Source organism: Suncus etruscus, chromosome 18 (genome assembly GCF_024139225.1).
Source record: "Suncus etruscus isolate mSunEtr1 chromosome 18, mSunEtr1.pri.cur, whole genome shotgun sequence".
Taxonomy (NCBI): Eukaryota; Metazoa; Chordata; class Mammalia; order Eulipotyphla; family Soricidae; genus Suncus; species Suncus etruscus.
In genome coordinates this window covers 48,924,826-48,946,456 of record NC_064865.1, presented here as the reverse complement: position 1 = coordinate 48,946,456, position 21,631 = coordinate 48,924,826, and positions in this window count along the sequence as shown.

Sequence of the window (21,631 nt, the reverse complement as noted above, 5' to 3'; positions counted from 1 at the left end):
ATCAAGTAAGAACTGACAGATCTGCTTGTTTGGGAAAAGGTCAGCAAAGAATATAATGTCCTTAGTAGAGGTGCCAGGAGACATTTTTAGTGGGGAATATGTGTTGAAAAACATAATGAGTGCCTGGAGGAGGAGGTGTAATTCTGACTAGTAACTAGCTCCAAATCACCACAACAGAGCTAAATTGTTCAGTAGTCCTTAGCATGATTTAGTGTAACAGAACATTAGGAGACTCTAAACTCTATTGCACACATTCTAGGGATTTGTAATACAATTTTTAGAGGGTCTTAAATGTCTACTAGTTACAAAATATTGCCTCCATGTTCATGATTCTTAATGCACAGACATTTATAGGATGGATATTAAGATAATCATAGATCAATACGGTGCTGCTTTTGTGCTTTGTCTATGCCTTCACACATCTCTTAAAGCTTGTTTTATTTAAGATTATCTATGATGAGTCAGCACGATTGGGTAATTTTATTAAACTTTTAATCGCGAGTATATCTTTCTCTTTCTGAGTAGAGCTGGTCAATTTTCATCATCAACTTCAAGCCGAAAACTTGGTGATGAAATTGTGAAATAGATGTGTGAGGAACATGCATCTTCCTTTGTAAAATATGGTCTGCCTTGCCTGCAATAGCGTAGAATGGACCACGATTCGATCCCCAGGTGTCCTATATGGTCCCCCAAGCCAGGAGTGATTTCTAGTGCATAGCCAGGAGTAACCTCTGAGCATCACCAAGTGTGGCCCAAAACCCCAAAAAATAAAATATATATGATTTACTCTTATCTGCTAGTGAGATCCTATGCTGCCCAGTAGAGGCCAGTCACATGTAGCTGTTCTTATTTAAGCAAATCAATTCATTTATTACTATTGCTATTGTTACTATTGATTTGAGGAACACACCCAGAAGTGCTCATTGCTTACTCTTAGGAAACTCTTAACTCATGGATCATACCTGGTGGGAATCAGAGGAGCAGCTGTGGTGTCAGAAATCAAACACGGGTCAGTTGCTGCAAACACTTTAGCTTTTACATGTGCTATGTCTCTGGACCAGTTAATTTAACTTAAATGACAAGTTTCTCCATCTCTCTAAGCACATTTCAAATACTGAATGATCACAATGAGAACAGAAATAAAATAAATAAAAATGAATAAATAAATCTAGACAATTATCACAGAAAGTGCTGTTGTGATGGAGTATGTGTACAAATGGAATAGAAAACTCCATAAAATATACAAGTAGTGGTGACTTTATGCTCAATGTATTTTTATACAGCAAGTGGGTTTTTTTGTTTATTTTTGTCTTCATAGCCAACCAATTCAGGGCTACTTCCAGGTTCTGCATTCAGAGGTTATTTCTGGTGGTGCCTAGGTTGGTTCAGTGCACGGTCAGGGTCTTGCCTAATGGACTATCTCTGCAACCCTACATAAAGTAAGTTTCTAAGTAAAATATCAATCACAGGATGAGATAAAGTAGTGTGTATAAAAATTAACATAATTTCAGAAAGGTGGGACTGTTTTTCCTATTTCACCTCACCTTCCTTAGACTAGTAGCATCTCAGTTTCCCATAGACAGAATCACTGTATATTAAGGCCCTAGGGGCCAAACAGCTTTATTTCTTATTCTACGGTAGAGTCCAAGGCTGTCAGCTTCAGCTCCAGAGTGTCCATTAGTGGTAACATATTATTTCATATTTCTCTGGATTCGCGTGATGATGCTGTCAGGACTTTTTATATGCAGATGAAAGAGAAGAATCTTATTTCCAGCTTGAATTCAAAATATCCTCTCGGTTGAAGATTCTTGCTGACACAATTGCTCCCAAATACACAGTTACCTCTTTGATGGCCACATTCTGTGATACTTAAACCATGTTTCTGACGAGATGACTCTATCCTGGAGTTTGCAAGCTTGTTAGGAAACAGGGATGAGCGAATGCCCATTAACAAATGCCAATGTTTTACTTTCCCCATATTTTCTCATCCTGTGATAACAGCCATCATCATTCTTTTTTTAGGAGACAGAAACCCATGTACAGAAATTTGTGTGCTGCTATTTGCAAGGTAACGCTATTTGAAGTGTTTACACTCATGCTGGTGTTAATTAGTTCACAGCATATTTAAGGCTGGGAACAACATAAGTCAGCTAACATCTCCGAAGGACATCTTTTACACAGCTACATTATGTTCTGACAAAACCCAAGCAACATTGCCAAGACACCAATGGTGCCTGGTAAACATGGTGTTGGCAAAGCGTGTAGGAGGATTTTTCGCAACTGGCAACCCAGCCAATCCAGGTTTACAAATGTGCCACCCTTGGCTAATTACTTACAGTGCTGGCTTTTAATTTAATTTGAAGCAACATGAGAAAAAAAAATCAGGGGGGAAAAAAGTGGATAAACAAGCCCACTCAGCTCACTGCTGGAGAAATGAAGTTATACAAGCATGAATGATCCAGTCCTGCAAAGAGCTTGATGGATGTGGTTGCTTCTGAAATACAAGAACATCTGGTTCCACTGTACAGCTGAAGTGAGAGGGAAAAAAAGCGAGGTCCAAATTCATGGACACATTTCTGTCAGAGACATCCGGCAAGCAGATGGCCCTGGTTCCAAATAAAGTCCCATGGACGAGGTTTTTCAAAACTCATGTGTTTGTAAATGTATTCTTCTTCCCCTTTTATTTCCAGCTCAGTAACTTGTCATCAGCTCTTTCCATCTGCACAATCTTCAGAGCAATGGTATTTCAGAAGTGGCCTGAAGAAGGTCTGAACTAGATTCTTGAGCAAGTTTGACCTGATGAGAAATGTAAAAGTAAAAGGATGTGGGGGTAGTGGTGGAGGAAGAAGTGGCCCTCAGTTCAGGGTCTGATTTTCTGTTCCGAAAATCAAAACATTCCATGAAGTGATAGCTCGAACAGCCTGCATGTGTGCCAGTGACTGGACTTTATGCTTATTTTACTCATATAAATAGTCGGAAGAGCACTGTTTTGTAGTGGCTTCTATACTGACAAAATATTAAGTCAGAGAGTACTCTTATAAGGATAGTAGGAAGTGATTACTCTGGACAAGAACTGGGTGCTGAAAGGAGTTAAAGGGATATGATTGATATTCCTTCAGTAGCAACATTGCAAACCACAGTGTCTAAAAGGAAAAAAGAAAAAAGAAGAGTGTCCTCCCTAGAGCCAGGATGGTGGATGGGAGGGGATACAGGTACACTGGTAGAAGGAAGTGGACACTGGTGAAGAGATGAAATGCTAGAGCATTGTAGGACGCAAACTCATTCATGAAAAACTTTGCATGTTATAGTGATTCAATAAATGACAAATATATTACATTTAAAAACTGGAAAAATTAAATATTAAAAAAACTTGTGTACACAGCTATAATGATCTAATGAGTTGGTAGCAAACTGAAAATTTAGATATAATCTTCTCCTGGAGCAGACAAAAGAGGATTTCCTTAGTTCTTTGAACTGTAGTTTCTCCAGTTCCTCTCAAACCTGTCCAGTCCCCTCTATCTCACTGCTGCCTTGCCTTTCTTTTCCTGTATGTGTCCTTTAGCAATCTCATCTGATTCCTTTACTACAGAAATCATGTCGACACTTGAAATCTATCTTTTCACTTCCAGCACGGTCCCAAACTCCAGAATACTCTATCAAGATGTCCTTTAGGCATCTCAATCTCATTGCATCCGACACAGATATCATCAGTTCTCTCTCCAAAACACATGCATGCATTTCTTGTTTCTCCCAAATATTGGCCTGCTCTTGAGTTTCTTCTTGCAAATGATGAAAGTTAATAGTTTCACAATCTTTTTAAGCCCTCTCATAACAATCTCAATAAAATTGATTGACACCTTTTCTAAAATTTATCATTTTAATACATTTCAGATCTATCAACCTAAGTTTTCATAGTCAAACATATTTAGACATTATCTTTCACCAGAAATAAGCCAACAGTTCTTTCTACTTTGAAATCCTCTCTTTTATTTATCCTATGTAGCAACAAAATTGAATTTCTTAAAGGATAGCTTAGATCATATCAGTTCTTTGTTCAAGCTCAGTGTAAACAGCCTTAGTCTATACTGTTTTAATTTCTCAACCTGGCATCTGAGATCCAAAATTGATATGACTCAACATCATTATTCAAATGCTGGTTGGCATGATATTTCTTCTGGGAGTCTTTCTTTGAATTCACAATGGGGGTGCATGGCCTTGCTTTTAGTTTTTCACAACACCTGTGCCCTCATTACATCCTGCATGAAACTTTATTTTAAATATCTATTTACTTACTTATTTTCCCAGAGGCTTTACAAAGTCCACAATGGCAAGGAGAATGAAAAATCTATTTGCAGTTATATTCCCAGTATTGTATTATAGGAGGAATTTAATGTACATTTGTTGAATTAAATAACAAATAAGTGAATCTACTCACATAAAACAAATAAATGGGTCCACTCATTCTAAAGCTCTGTGGCTCAGGACAAAATAATTGATTATCCCCAGTTTAGTCATTTTTCCAGTTGGATGTGGTCCAAGGTGGTCCTATCCCCAATCTCCATTTAGCTAATTCAACCTTCTTGGATAGAAGCATAACTTACAATATACCCTCCACTTGGAAATCATCTTTGAATTTCTAGTTATAAATAAGGCTTCTAAGTTATTGTAATATTTTCTTTGTACCTATATTATGATGTAGAATTGTTTTTATTTTTTAAAAGAGAAACTATATATTTAAATTGCAACATTAAATTATCTGTTCTTTTGGGCCATTCCTTGACGTGTTTAAGATAAAAAAGCACAAAATATTCTTTTGTATGTATTTATCTATTTAATTATTTATTTTTTTATTTCTTTGGTTTGTTTTGGATACTGAAGTTGATGTCTCCAATTTTTTTTTGCTTTTGCTTTCTGTTTTGCTCTCTGTTATGGATTTCTTTCAGGATCGTGGTTATTATGTGGTGCTTGTCTTTATTGCTGTCGTGCTCACTGAATATTTTATTTGATATTTACTTTTGTATTGTTGTGATGCCTCACTTCCTTTTTCCCTTTCCTCTCTCAAACTGAGGTTGAGAGCTCCTAGAAGGTCTCTGCCCATTTTCAGCTTATTTGATTTTTACCTCATTTTTATTGTTTTTCTTTTCTTCAAACAAAGCCACATAACCTGAACTATCTAGTCCAGCCTCTCAAATAGAGAATATGGTGGAGGGTACCGGGCACAAATAGTTGTATGATCATCAAGTAGTAAGCCAGACACAGAGGGGACCACTTGTACTGTCAGCCCCGGGGGATGAGGGTGGGGGATATGGGGTGCAGGATGGAAATAGGGGTGGAGGGAGGACAACTTTGGGGATAAAAATTCCTTTAATTCAATGTTAACATTGACCTAAAACAATTTTGTGAAAGATATGTAAGCCACTTTGGTCAAAATTTAAAAAAAAAATCAACATCTAATTTATTTGTCTTAAAAGAAAAAGATTTACTCTTAATCTGGCTCTGGAATCACTCCTGGCAAGACTCAGTGAACTATGAAGATTGAAAATGGGTTGACTGTCTACGCAAGCATCCAACTCACTGCATTGTCTCTCCAGCCAGAGATATATTGAAATGTTATAAATATTCATACTGAATTATTACTATCATCAAGTTAATTAGCATACTATCTTCTCCCATAGTTTTCTGTACCCATATGTGTCTGTATGCATTTCTGTGATGAAAGCATCTAAAATAAACTTTATTACATGCTTTTTATTCTGAAAGTTCTGTAAACTCTGGGAAGCAAGAATTTTACTTGTTTTATTTCAATTATTCTACATAGCAAAATGCCTTAAAGGAAGGAAAGCTTAATATAACAGTATTTATCGCTTGCAATAAGTGGGCCAATATGTTTTATCAATAAATAATAATGCTCTAATCTCAAACCATTAAGCCTTAGATTTCTCAACACTTTTAGTAAAGTTTAGTCATTATTAAACTTTAAGAAATATTGAAAATTTCAGCCTCAGTGATTTTAACATTTGAATTTAATTTTTCAGTAAATATCCTCTACTTGGTTTAACAGTTTCTTTCTCTCTTCCCTTCTATCTCACTCTGAATTGTATGATTATAAATTATAAGGAAAAAGTTAAAAATGGCAGGGCATAGTAGTTTGATTAGTACATACTTACTATGAGAGTGCTAAAGAAGAAACAAAAAACTGCTCCCCCCAAACTCTCTCAGGCTCCTTGCCAATTCTATCACCCCAAGTGTAGCCCATTTTATTGTCTAATATTGTTGTCTACTTTCCAGTACTTTATGTGTGTCTATGTGTTTGTTTGTTTGCTTTGTTGTGTTGGGTATTTTTTTGGCATACTCCTGACCTTGCAATCAGAAATTACTCCAGGTGAGGCTTGAGGGACCGACCATATGGAATGCCGGGGCTCGATCCTAGGTCAGCTGCATGCAAGGCAAACACCCTTTTCACTGTGCTATTTATTTCTCCTTTACCTGTTTTGTCATTTTAAAAATTGACTTATCACTGGTTTACAATGCTATTGGATGTCAAGGATTTAGCTTCAGTCCACTGGTTGAGTATAATTGTCACTATTCCCACACCCAAAAGACCCTTTTTCTTACTCCTCCCACCTACCTCTCTTTTTGTCTACAATTACATATATAGTTCCCACCAACTCTACAATGTTCTGTAACTGTTTGCTTTAGTAATTCATATCCTAAAGTATTTCTATTCCTGCATAACTATTGCCTGAGAAATCATCAAATAGTTGACTTTTTCTTCCTTACCTTTTCACTTAACCTGATTAGTACTGGTGAGATTACCACCTGGGAGAGACTGAGGGGACCTGTTGCTTTTGCATGTTTCTCTACTCTTCTGCCTCCTGAAAAACTCTCCTGAGAGGGCCAAGAAGGGCCCAGTGAAAACTGTCTCATAGAGATGGCCAAGAATGACTGAGTGAGTGAAAACTGGCTACCAGATCTATCCTGTGAAGGCAGGTGGGAGGAGTCTTCCCCTACTCTGAAATTACCAACTGGGAGAAACTGAGGGGACCTGTTGCCTTTGCGTGTTTCTCTACACTTCTGTCTCCTGAAATTCTCCTGAGAGGGCCAAGAAGGGCCCAGAAAAAACGGTCTCATAGAGGCTCCAAAAGAGCATAGCTGCTCTGCTTCACTTCATGGGCCTTGCACTCCTTCTAATTAATGAACCCAACCATAACATGCAGGAAAAAAAAATCACACTACAAGCGTGACAATGGGGAAACCTCGCAGACAAACACCATGCACAGAGAATGAAGATGATAGCTCTGATGACGAAAAAACATAATTAGTGTTAAACTCAAGTTCCATCTGAACTTAATGATGTATACTCAGTGGAGTGCTACTTCGTGCCTTTCAACTTCATAAAATTCTAAAGGGGGAACCTAAAGGGATGGAGAAAGGAAGAGATGGAACAGATAATAAAAGACCAAAAGAGTGTGATGCAGGCAGTAACAATGTGTGTCTCAGGTATAAATAGCAATACTGTTTTAAACAATGATGCTTCAAGTTTACAAAGTGAGTTAGTAAAGTAGATATTTCTTTTGGAATTGGGAGCCAAGTTCAGCAGTACTCGTAGCTAATTCCAACTCTGAGTTCAGATGCCCTGTGATGCTACATGTAGCAGGTGGATCCCTTAGATGTAAAATTTACATCCAATTTACAGACCTGTCTCTCTCTTTTCAGCCCTTGGGGGGGTTGTGTTTTGGGAAAAATACACATTTATATTACTTGAATAATAAAATGAATACTGTTATATATTTCCATTAGTTTATTCACTTCATTTATTCATGTGGTTGTGTAATTGTTGTTTACTCATTCCTAATATGGGCATAATTCCATTATATTAGTATTCCATAATCAGTAAACCCATCTCAGACAAGACTGATCTATATCTATATGTATATATGTTTATATTTGGGTTTTGGGTCACACCCAGCGGTACTCAAGGGTTACTCCTGGCTCTGATCTCAAAAATCACTCCTGGCAGACTCGGGGAACTATTTGGGATGCCAGGAATAGAACCGGTGTCCATTTTGTGTTGGCAATGTGCAAGGCAAAAGCCTTACTGCTGTGCTATTGCTCCGGCCCAAGACTAATATATTTTTAGGGTTTCATTTTGTACTAGAATAAAATTGCTCTGAATATGCATTTTCATTTCAGAACATTCACATGTATTAATAGGATATATATCTCAGAATAGAATTGCCTACATTTTTAAAAGGAAAGAGTTTATTTTTTTATTTGTTTGTGTTTTTGGGGGGAGTGGCCATTACACCCAGAGGTGCTCATGGGTACTCCTGGTTCAGAGCTTAGAAATTGCCCCTTGCACGCTCAGGGGACCATATGAGATGCCAGGAATTGAACCACCATGTCCTGGTCACATGCAAGGTAAACACCCTACTGCTATGCTATCTCTCTGGCCCCAAAAATTGCCTACATTTTAAGATATGCAAGCACATACATTCATATAAATCATAGAAGATAGTTGTAAACAATTTTCCTAATTTATTAAGTTATTTCAATAAATAAAATATATGGAATTATAATATATCTTCAGCTTCCTCAATATTTGGTTTTGTCATTCTTTTATTATTTGACTTGGTTTGTTTTGGGGGCCATACTTGGCAGCATTCACGAATTATTCCTTACTTTTTGATAAGAAATTACTCCTGGCAGGATAAGAGACTCATATGGGATGCTGAGGATCAAACCTTAGTTAGCTGCTTGCAGGGCAAAACCACTGTGCTATCACTCCAGGCTTTTGTCTATCTTTTAGTCTTGTGCTCCCCTGGTTATCTGCAGTGGCTGTTTATATTATGGGTTTAATTTTTTTCTGGATTAACGTTTATGCTGACCATCTTCCATTATCATTTGCCTATTTTATTTGTGTCCTTCAAGCATTTTTCCCACATGATCATTTTTAATTGTTGTTGACCTACCAGAATTCCTTACATTTTAAAATACTAAGTCCTTAGTCATTTATACTTGTTTAACAAATATCTTCTCCACTCAGTGGCTTGTGTAGAAATGTTTTGGTATTCAGGTAAAGTCATACTAGACAAGTGGGATTCAGGAAATAGTCCTGGGTTTGGCAGAATACGCTTTCATTCATCCTTGTCTCTCTGTGCTGGCTAAGTTAGATGGTGATGAAAATGTGTCACCTACACAGCAGCTGGAAAGTGTCTCAGATGTTTTCCATCCAATCCTTTAAAGAGCTACTTTTCCTAAGTTTTTCAGAATCATATAATACACATACTGTATTATATATGATTAAAAGTTAACTTTAGTTAGTTAAAGTTAGTGGAAGGAAAGGGAGAGCCATAAAATGATCTATCTCCTATTCAAGATATAAAGAGTTATAGTGAGAGAATAACAAATATCCAAAGATGACGAAAATGAAGAGCATAAGAAAGGTATTAAGAAACAATCTTGCCATGGGTGAGGTAGTAGAAGGAATAGTCCAGAGTAGGAGACTCTAAATAATGGTGGAGTGAAAAATGCTTGTTGTTGAGGCAAGCTGGGGAATGGAAAGTAAACTGGGTGTCCAGGTCGAGGGAACTGGACACTGGTGATGGGACTGGAGTTGGAACATTGTACACCTAAAACTTAGTCATGAATAAATTGCAATGTAATTCAATTTTTTAAAAAAATGAAGTACACAATGCATAGAGAATATGAAGCAAACTGATTAAGTATATTGAAACAGACACCTAGGCCTCCTTAATGTGAGATTAAAGACTGATAGAAATACTAAACTGAGGCCCTTAGAGATAGTACAACAACTGAGACTGCCTTGGGTGCAGCAAACTTGAATTTGGTCATTGGCACTGCATATAATCCCCTGAGTACTGCTGAATGTAGAAAAAAAGAAACAAAGGAAGAAAGACAAAGAAGAAATAAAAAGAAGAAAGAAAAAAAGAAGAAATGAAGAAAGAAGAAAGAAAGACAGAAAAAAAGAAAAAAGAAAAAAGAAAGGAAGAAGAAAGGAAGAAAGAAAAAGAAAAGAAAAAGGAAGAAAGAAATAAAGGAAGGAAAGAAGAAAGGAAGGAAGGGGAAGAAAAAGGAAAGGAAGAAAGAAGAAAGAAGAAAGAAGGAAAGAAAGAAAGAAAGAAAGAAAGAAGAAAGAAAGAAAGAAAGAAAGAAAGAAAGAAAGAAAGAAAGAAAGAGAGAAATAAAGAAAGAAAGAAAGAAAGAAAGAAAGAAAGAACGAAAAAGAGAGAGAAAGAAAGAAAGAAAGAGAAAGAAAGAAAGAATGAAAAAGAGAGAAAGAAAGAAAGAAAGAAAGAGAGAGAGAGAGAAAGAAAGAAGAAAGAAAGAAAGAAAGAAAGAAAGAAAGAAAGAAAGAAAGAAAGAAAGAAAGAAAGAAAGAAAGAAAGAAAGAAAGAAAGAAAGAAAGAAAGAAAGAAAGAAAGAAAGAAAGAAAGAAAGAAAGAAAGAAAGAAAGAAAGAAAGAAAGAAAGAAAAAGAAAAAAAGGGAAGAAAGTAGAAAGAAAAGGAAGAAAGCAAACAAGCTATGGGCCTTTATGTCTCAAAATTTTGCTACTCCTCTGTTATACAAAGTTGCGTAAGAGTTCACTTGGCAAAAATAGTCTATGTTCTTCCACTTAAAATAGTACCTATTTAACAATAGGTTTCCATGTTTAGCTCCCTGTTTAATTGCATTAATTGATGAACAAATGGAATGTGGAGAAGCTAAATGGCAGCTTTGTGTGGTACTCGACACCTCTTCTGTACCACTTCAGTTCATCTATCATTCAGCGATCACTTCCATGCTGGCTTTCTCCATATCTGAGACAGTAGAAGGGGCAAGCATTACGTTAGGCCTGGACTATTTCTCTCACACGTCCTGTCCTGGGAGTTCTTTCCTACCAAGATATGAAATACCTCACGGAAACCCACTTAGCACTCCTACATGTCCAAGCCAAGAAAGAGAGTAGGCAAGTTCATTCATACGTGTATCAGGTACTAAAGAGAAAAGGTTTCACTTTCTGTATGTGGATGGACAGGTACATTGAAATACATTGAATAATGTCCCTGTGCCTGTGTTGTGTAATTCTAGCCTTTCTTTCCACTTACAGTTCCTTATATTGACTTTTTCATGTTCCCTATATTTCAGTTCCTCTTTCCTACATAGTTTCTCTTGGTCTTTGCAGTCTCCAATAAACTACTTTAACTATCTGACATAAATCATGATTTCAGATTGTTTTCAACTAAATCCAGAATGGGTTAAAATTGAACTCTCTAGATTTAAGGCTGCTTATATTCTGTAAGTGTAACGTTCTGCTTCTTTGACCCAAAAACTGGGTGTGATAGTGAAGCATCATGTTCTGATTTTTGCTGACTCTTTAATACATATCATGCTTAGAAGAAGAATTAAAGAAACCCACAAAACTTTTACTGGTAACCATGACTTGTTTCCTAATAAAAAAATATGTAGGTGCTTTGAGTGGAAATAAAAAACAATCAGACCTAAATACCCAACCCAACCAACGACAGTAGAATCAAAAGACCCAAATTACAACAAACTATACACAAAAGGGATGTATTACACTAGCAGTTCAAGGGGCTAAGGGTGGAAATATGGGGTGCATGCTGAGAACAGTAGTGGAGGAAAGTCAACACTGGTGGTGGGAATTGCTCTAATTTACTCTCTCTATGTACCTTAAATATAACTGTGAAAGACATAATTTACATTGGTCTCAAAAATTATTTAAAAAAAGGGGAAAAAAGAACAAATTTAAAGAATAAAGTGATAAATTCTACAAGTAAAAATTAAGTGACCATTGTTCAGAAAACTTATAAGTAAGCATGATATCCATATGCATATTCCTCTTCAAATTTGTTGATGATTCTATGGAAAACAAACTCTAGGATGGAGTACACTTACATATCATTACCATTGTGAATTTAAAAGCTAAAAAGTCAGTCAGTGGTAAAATGTGATAATTAGTGCTTAACTTATCTATTAGGAAGAGAAAATGGAACAGAAACAAAGAATTCTCCAATGCAAATACCATGTAATAACAAGTAGAGATTAAGGAAAAAGAATGGTCTGGAAGACCAGTTTCCAATATCATGCAAATACCACGCAATAGCAAGTACATTAAAGAAAAAGAATGGTTTGGAAGCCCAGTTTTCAATATCACATCATCATAATTGTGGGAGGAAACATCTAAAAGCATAGCCCCTGGTGTGTTTCCTATTGTCTTATGTGCTTTCTATATATATTAGCCCTAGTAGGCATCTTTTGCAATAGTATAAATTATGCAATAATAAAACTATCAGCTGTCCTTCACTAAGCATGAACCAGGAAGTACTGTACATGTTTAAAACAGTAAGTAATTTAAGAATCACAATTTCCTGAGATAAACACTCATTCCCATTTGCCACATGATGTGATAGAGATCTCAGTCCCTTGTCTAAGTCACATAACTGGTTAGGAAAAAAAAAACTATAATAGACGTAGGTCTGCACTTTATCGTTCTGTTATTAAAATCAGCTCATTTCTGTAAATTCATTCATTTTTTTCTGCTTTCATCGATTCTCATATATCAATCTTCCTTTATTTTTGCTTTTTATGTGGGGGAAGTTTGGGGAACATGGGCCACATTTAGCCACACCCAACTATATCGAGGATTTACTCTTGAATCTCTGCTCAGGTATCATTCTGGGTCGTGCTTTGGAAGCCATGTGTGGTGAAATTTTTTATTTGTCACTATTAGAATTTTTGGCAAAGATCCTTTCAAATTTGAATGAAGACCACAGAAATAAGGAGCACTTCTCAACACACCATACTCAGCTTACATGTCACCAAAATTCTGTACAGTTGTTGATGTTGACTCTGATTACTTGTCAGTTTTCTCTACTGTACAGTTACTGTTACATCCCTAGTTTTATATAAGAGAATCACTATACAACATACATACTTAAGGATTAGAGATTATGATATATTCCACACTTTAAGGTATCATATTTAAATAATTTATTTAGGGTTGTTCTCCACAGAAATTATGTCTTACTCCCCACTTATTTATTCACTAAAGTATCTATTTTGATCAGAATGAATCATAGACAATGATTTTATTCACTCTATAATAACACAATGTTAGTCACATAACTTTTTGTTCAAAATGTTCTAGCTTTGCCTATCTGAGATGCTTTATGTGCCTTTGGCATATTTTTAATCATAATAAAATTTTTCCATTTGCTTGATTTTTTGCACTTTTGAATATTCTGTTATTAGAGCAGTCTTGCTCCTCTTATCATTTTGCAAATTTTCTTTTCATCATCCTAGAATTAGCTGTTTTTTCCAACTGTTCTTTTTATAATGAAATAAAAGCTAGATACCAAGATCAGAAGAAACTATGAGGTGGTAGATCAGGTGTGAGTCTTTGTATAAAAATAAATTTGATCCTAATTACAGCTAAAAAAGAAAATAAAACAAATAAAAATGGGAACCCAAAATGAGAGTGCTAAATATACTTGTTACAAATACTGTATTTTAGGAATCCTGAGTGATTGGGCAAGAATACTAAGTTTTGTCTGTGTGCACTTCTCCAACTATTTCACTTACACAAATATTTTTATTTATTTATTTATTTGGGTTTTTTTTGGACCACATCCAACAGCACTTAGAGGTTACTCTTGACACTGTGCTCAGAAGTTATTTCTGCCAGGTTCAAGGGACCATATAGGATAACAGGAATTGAACTCTGGTTGGCCACATGCAAGGAAAATACCCTACCTGCTGTGCTATCACTCTGTCCCTATTTAAAGGTTTTAATTTATCTTGCATTAAACATCGTTTCATAATGGCATCCCAGGCGCTAAGTTTCTCCTTTTTTCATGTAGAATATGGACGGTTCCTGGGGTTAACGTTTTGTTTAACTATTATAAGGAGTTTGTGTCATATTTTATTTAATTATTTCTCCCGAATGGTTTTTGCCTTTAATCCATTTTATGAAGTAGTGTAAAAACTGCAGACCAGAATAAGCTGAAAGTTATCTCTGAAAATGGCTTAGTGAAGAGGGAGGATAAAACCCACAAGACGAATCAAGTTGATTCAATGGGGTTATAAGAGCAGCCAGAGCAATTTCAGACTGTGAAACCTCTGTCCAGATAGCTATGCTGCTGACTTTGAGTAGAAGCCAAGGCTGACTTTGACTGACACGCTATCTGAAAGCCCGCAGAAGGCAAGCATTACCTGTTGCTTCTTTTCTTCAGAGCCTGGTTTCAAAAACAGCTCTAGGCTTCAACCCCTTTGATGGCCAGGTTAAGCTACATATGGTGGGTAAAACTTGAAGCCTTCCCCCTTTTCTAGTTAATGGATACTATATTTTGGAGCTTACAAAAGAATTGTATCCAAATTACACCTAGACATTCCTATGGTCTCTTTCTTAGAGTCCACAGAGAAAATTCCTAATTACCAGCATGAAACATCATTGTGGTCTATGTATTATAGATAGATAAATCGACATTAACACATCACTATTACCAAAAGTTCATAACTTTTTAATGTGATGAAAATTATAGGTTCAGGCAAAAGTACATTGATGGATATTTTTTAGGTTTTACTTTTTACCTCTTTTTTTTTTAATCTCTTTTCTTATTTATTTTTGATCAAAGTGGATTACATATCTTTCATAGTAATATTTTAGGTACATATTAACATTGATTAATGGTGGGAATTCCCACCACCGAAGTTGACCTCCCTTCCCCCCCATTCCCAGCATGCCTCCAATACCCCCCTCCCTTACCCCCCAGGCTCCTAGTATAAGTGATCCCCTCTGTATCTAGCTTGCTGGAACCATCTTGCTCTGCCCTCAAATTGAGAGAGAAATAACAGAGGGTACCAAGTCCAAATAATTGTATGATCATTAAATAGTAATAAAAATGATCAGACTTAAGCTCCAAACCCAAAGCCAATGACAACAGGATCGATACCCAAGCATTGATGGATTTTGAAGAATATAATATGATATATTTTGTCATATCACAGAGAGTAGTTTCAGAAACCCAGATATCTCCATGCTGTGTATTCAACCATCACCCCGACTATATATAAGTCCCGGCATTCACTGATCTCACGGTTACCATAGTTATAATTTTTACAAAATGTAATATTGTCAAATCATGCTTCATGGAACCATTTCCAGTTTCATTATTTTATGTAAGTCCATACATTTAATTTTCTTATGTCTTTCTGTTATTTGAGAACAGTTTTCTTTTTAGACAGGAATATCCTATTGTCTGAATTTACCACTATTTATTTATCCATTTACTTACTGACATATATTACATGAAGTTAGCTGTTTGCAAATTATAAATAAAGAGTCTGTAACTATATTTTTGTAGATTTTAGTCTGGATATAAGTTTTCATCTCACTTGGATACATGCCAAAGAGCATAAGTAACTGGATTTTATGGTAAGATTATATGCTTATTTTTTCTTAAAGTGTAACATTGTCTATCACGTATCTGTCCCATTTTAAATTCTCACCAGCAGTAAGAATTTGTGGCTCTTTGTCTTTGCCAGCATTCAGTGCCATCAGTATTTTGAATTTTCATCTTAATGATAGGTATATGTAATAACGCATTCTAACTTGCATTTCATGAATTACATATGATATGGAATATCTTTTTATAAGATTATTTGACAAGTGTATTTTGGAGGATGAGATATTTATTCAGATGTTTTGCTTATTTTTTTCTAAGTTTAAGCTGCATGTTTTCTGAAAGTGGTCTTAAAACTTCTTTTCTATATTGAATAACTTCTTTCTATATTTTTTTGCAGAGGTGCACAGGTCTTACTACTAGTTTGTGCCCCAAAATCACTCTTAGTAGGGCTCTGGAGACCATTTGCACTAATATTAAACAAACCAGTACTAATACTAAACAGTGCAGGATGTTTAAAGTACAACTTATTGATTATCTCTGTCGTATATTATGTTTACATGTTTATCTAAAAAGTCATTGCTAAATTTAAAGTCATCTAAATAGTTTCTTCTAGGAATTTCATAGATTTTTAATTTTAAACTTATATCTATGGTTTACCAATAGTACATTTTTTACAAAAGGTATAAAGTTTGCATCTAGAGTCAATATTTCCAAGTAGATATCTAATAGTTTAAGAAACTGTCCTTAGAAGCTATTACCCTGTTGGTGAGGTCTTCCAACAATTTTTTTCATTTCACCTTCCTGGTTTTTTCTGTTTTGTCATTTCTGTTTGAAGTTTCCTCATTTCTACTCTCAGATCCTCTTGAGTCTTACTGACTGTTTGCTTCCCCTCTAATGTCCTTATCAGAAATACTATTTAAGTGGCTGATACTGGTTTGGTCTTCACAACTACCATTCTCATTCACTAAGCATGGAGGGATTCTGCATTGCTTATCCCTCTGACCTTTGCAGTATGGTGTTTTGTTTTTTTTTTGTTTGTTTGTTTGTTTTTAGATCTGATGTCGTGGCTCATTGACAAATGGCTGTCAACTAAAATGGAGTCTGTCTATTTGCCTTAGTTTCTTGGGACTGTGTGGCTTGGGAGTTATCTACCTCGGTTTCTTGAGGCTGTGTGGTTCTGTGTAGCCCAGCTGGGTGCTGTAAAACTCCTCCCCTTCTCCAGTACTTTTCTTTCCCTTGGGCTCACTGACCTATGGAATGGCTCTTTTGAATCACAAAGAACTTGTCTCTCTGTCTCAGTTTCTTCGGACTGTGTGTCCAATTTTTGTCCTCTCATATGTTCTTGGACATTTTGGTTGTCTCCAGATCTCGACTATTCTGAGTATCATTGAAATGAATTTAGGAACACTATGCCTTTTTTAGAATAAAGCTTTTAGGATAAATTCCAAGAATAAAATGTCTGAATTGTATGGAAGCCTAATTCTTAGTTGTCTGAGAAATATTCATATTGTTGCCCACAAAGGTTGAACCAGTTGACATTCCCAAGAGTTCCTTTGTCTTATATCTATTTCAACACTGATGGTTTATGTTGTGTGTGAGTGGGGAGGGATTTTTGTTTGTTTGTTTGTTTGGCAAGTGTGTAAATAGAGAAGAGATGGCAAATGACAACTGATTTTGACGAGTCTACATTTTCTGAATTATATATTTATACTGTTGGCCAAAGAAGACAGTAAAAATTTAGTCAAAATGTAAGTTTAAGGGGCCAGAGTGGTGGTACAAGCAGTAAGGTATCTCCTTGCAAGTGCTAACCTAGGACAAACCTCGGTTTGATTCCCGGGAGTCCCATATGGTCTCCAAAGCCAGGAGTAATTACTGAGTGTCCCCGGGCATGTCCCAAAATATATAAACTATACTAATAATAGAAACTTCCTTCACATAATTGATATTGTTCAAGTATGCTAAAGAAAATGATTCAGAATTTTTAAATGAAAGCAGATACGTAGATTGCATTTTGTTTTATCAATGTGATGCTTTTATTAATTCAGATTTTAAAATGCATTAATGCAAATTGTAATTTTAGATTGCTATCAAATTTTTAAATATTCAGCACAAGAACTTTGCCTTTTTTTAACTTTCTCAGATAAAACTGGTCATTAGTACACATATATTAACATATACACATACTATTTTACTCAAGAAAGAACATCCAGATATTTTTTTAAAAAATAGAAATGCTATACTTTTATTTAAAATAAATAGGGCATTTTTATAGCACAACTCTTATTTTTTTTACAACTCTTATTTTTAATAGGAAAAAAGAAACGTGATTTATTTTATAGAATATCTAGAAAAACATAGGAAGTTTTACAAGGTTCTCACAAACAACCTTGTAAATAATGCATTTCCTGGTTTGAAAATAAAATTTTCATAGTTAGTAAGACTTTTAAAGTATCTAATTACGGGGGCCGGGCGGTGGCGCTAAAGGTAAGATACCTGCCTTGCCTGCGCTAACCTTGGACGGACCATGGTTCGATCTCCCGGTGTCCCATATGGTCCCCTAAGCCAGGAGCAACTTCTGAGCACATAGCCAGGAGTAACCCTTGAGCGTTACTGGGTGTGGCCCAAAAACCAAAAAAAAATAAATAAATAAAAAAATAAAAAAAAGTATCTAATTACAAATACTGTTGAGGACCAGACAGTCTGATTATTGAGGAGAAGCAATATCCAAATAGAAGACCACTTAATTCTATTTTTTTTATAGTTTTGGGAGAAGTATCCAATTTTATATTTTCTAGTTTTTTAAAGGAATATAGACCACAAAAATAGATCTCTATAGAGAAGGAACCACAAGCCTAGACAAAAATTAAAAACAAATTAAAAATTTAGTCTCATTATCCAGATGTCTGGTTGCACATACACAAGATATTTTAAATCTTGGTATTACCACATCTTTGTGGGGGTACAGTTGTTTATCATTGTGTAAAAATAACTACAGACAGAATGAATTAAGCAAGATAGCTATAGGAGAGATTCAACATGGTTCTCTGCCAGGAAATTGTGGAAACAAAAGATGCATTGTAAATTTGTTTTTTTGGTTTTTTGGGCCACACCCGGTAACGCTCAGGGGTTACTCCTGGCTATGCGCTCAGAAGTCGCTCCTGGCTTGGGGGACCATATGGGACACCGGGGGATCGGACCGCGGTCAGTCCAAGGCTAGCGCAGGGAAGGCAGGCACCTTACCTTTAGCGCCACCGCCCGGCCCCCGCATTGTAAATTTGTTTGCTTTATGAGGTCTAATTCTTTTTAAGTTGCTGCTATATTATGAAAAAAATATATATAACCTCTTTAGATTAGAAACCTCCTCTTGACCCCTTATTATGAGTCCTGAGACTGAATAGTAGAGCAGCTAGCTGTATGACCTCAGGTCAAACCCTAAACTTCTTCCCTCTATAGCAGGGGTGGGGCTCTCCTGCCGCATGGGACTCCCGGCCAAAATGAATGCGGCTATTTGCCTCTTCTCATTATTTTGCATGCTGTGGCTCTTTGCCAAGTGTGGATTTTATTCTGCTGCTTCTGAGGAGGGACCTCTGAGGAGAGATCTCCGAGCAAGGAGTCCCTCCCGCCCCCAGGCTGCGTCCTCTCGCCTCCCATTCCTCGGAAACAACTGCACGGGCCAGCGAGCAAGGGTGGGACCCGTGTGTCACATGTTGGGTCACATCTGGCCGTTAGTTCTTAGTATGGAGGACGCAGCACACCCTCACCATCACTGCAGGATTTTGACCCTCACTAAAAATGGCAAAGTGCAATATGTGTTTAATAGATTATTGTGAAAATTAGATGCTTTTGTGTGAGTGTTTGTCTGTTCTATTTTTAAAAATGAATGTACATTTTCTTCCAGTGAGAGTATGCATTGTTTGAGAAAATCTCGTTTTTAATAGATTCTGAACCATAGTCACCATATGTACAATTATTCTTATAAATAAAGAGATTGTACATAGTTATTAATGTTTTCCTGTGTTGTTTTAACACCTTCAACCAGATTTTGATACAATCAAGTTTGATTTATTTTTGTATAATTATTGGAGTGTTGAGTCACACCCATTGGTGCTTTTGTCTTGCACTCAGAGATCACTCCTTGCAGGCTTGAGTGACCATATGGGACACAGGGACTCAAACCCAGGTGGGCAAAGAAAACACCCTACCAGCTGTGCTATTGCTCCAGCCCTAATCTAATTTATTTGAAATAAGTTTCTCTGAAATAAAATGTATTTCAGAAATGCTTTATCCAGAAAATTCTCTGCAGGGTTTCTCCATTAGTTGAATCAAATATATTTTACATTCTAGCCATTATTATAGAAAGGCATAGAGATCTGTTGATATGTCATTCAAGTGAGGGCAATTTTGAAAATAAGATGTGTATTTCATTGTAATCTTGGAAAAAACAAAGGTAAACTGGATAGTTCATGTCAATGGAATGAATCATTTTAATGGTGAGATTAACATACTATATATGAGCATGAACTTTTAATGATACACACCTGGGGTTTATATGACATAATAGCACAATGTTACTCCAGTACAAAATGAAATTATGCGAGATGTAATCTTAAGTGCCTCGTTTTTTTCACCTACTAGAATGTTTTCAATATTCATTTATGTTGTGACATGAATCAATGTTTCACATTCTTTTTCAGTTCCAGTAAGGCTCCATTTTATGCCTTAGTACATAGTCAAGGATCTCATTTCTCCATTCATCAATTGGCACATGTTTTGGTTGTTTTCAATTTTGCCTGTTATGAATAAAGTTGCTCTGGCAGTTTTATTTTATTTTATTGCCACATCAGTCTTCAATTCTTGTGAGATTTTTATTTCGGGTTGGAATTTCTAAGTCACCTGACCGTTCTATCATTAACATTTTAAGAAATGGTAAATCAATATCAAGATCATTTTGATTTTTCTACAACAATGTATAAGTGCTTTACCATTTTCAATCCTCAATGAAATTATTGTTTTGGGTTTTGTCTTTAATTATAAAGAGACCAGGGCATGAGAAGTCATGCAACATTTTGTTTATGATTTGCATTCCTCTAATGTCTAAGAAATTAAGCATCTTCTTGTATGTACTCATTGGCTATTGTTAAATGTTTTGAGGCATGTCCATTAAAATAAACCCTTGCCCAACTAAAAACTTGAATTTTAGTTTTTATTATCTATATATGAGATTTTTTAATATATAATTTGGATACTGGAACCTCACCAGGCATGAAATTTCAAACCATTTTATTCTACTTTTATTATTCTGATTTATTGCTAGTGTTCTTTGTAATTTTTTATTATCTTTTAACTATTTTTAACTATTTAACAATTAGCCATATTTACTCTGTTTTCATAACATTCATTAACATATTAATTTGTAACATTATAGTTTAGATTACGATCAATTTAATTTCAATAATATACAAAATTGTTTCTTCTATATACATCACTCTCCTCTTTTGTTATGTACTTATTGTCATGAATTTTATTAATATGTTTTCTGTGCCTATCACTTTGACTTATAATTTTTAATGTATGTAGATATTTTTCAATTATTTTGAAAAAATTGCAATTGATAAATACAAAATGGTCCCTTATGGATTTACCTATATAGATACCACTGGTCAAGGTTTAATTTTTTATCTTCATTTCCAATGTCCCAATGTCTTTTTATCTCATCTTTAAAAACTTTAGTTACTTTTTACAGTACAGAGTTGCCAGAATTAAACTAGCACTGTATATATTTTTTTAGCTAAATAAGGATTCTCCTTCATTTTAAAAATGTTTTTCTAAATATAAAATTCTTCTTGTGTTGAAGTTGCACTTTCCAGCAGTTGATTGGAGGACCCAGAGCCGATGCTTGATCAGGTGTGGATTTGGGCCACACCTGGTTATGCTCAGAGGTTATTCCTGGCTATGAGCTCAGAAATCATTCCTGGCTTGGGGGACCATATGGGATGCAGGGAGATCAAACCGCGGTCTGTCCTAGCTCAGCTGCATGCAAGGCAACCACCCTACTACTGTACCTCCACTCCAGCATTATAGATAGAATTCGTATTTGAGTGACATTTCTTTTTTCAGACTATTGATTATGCCTTCTCACATTTCTTCTTCTTCCTAGATTATAGTGAGAAGCCTGCTGCTCATTTCATTAATTTCTCCTACA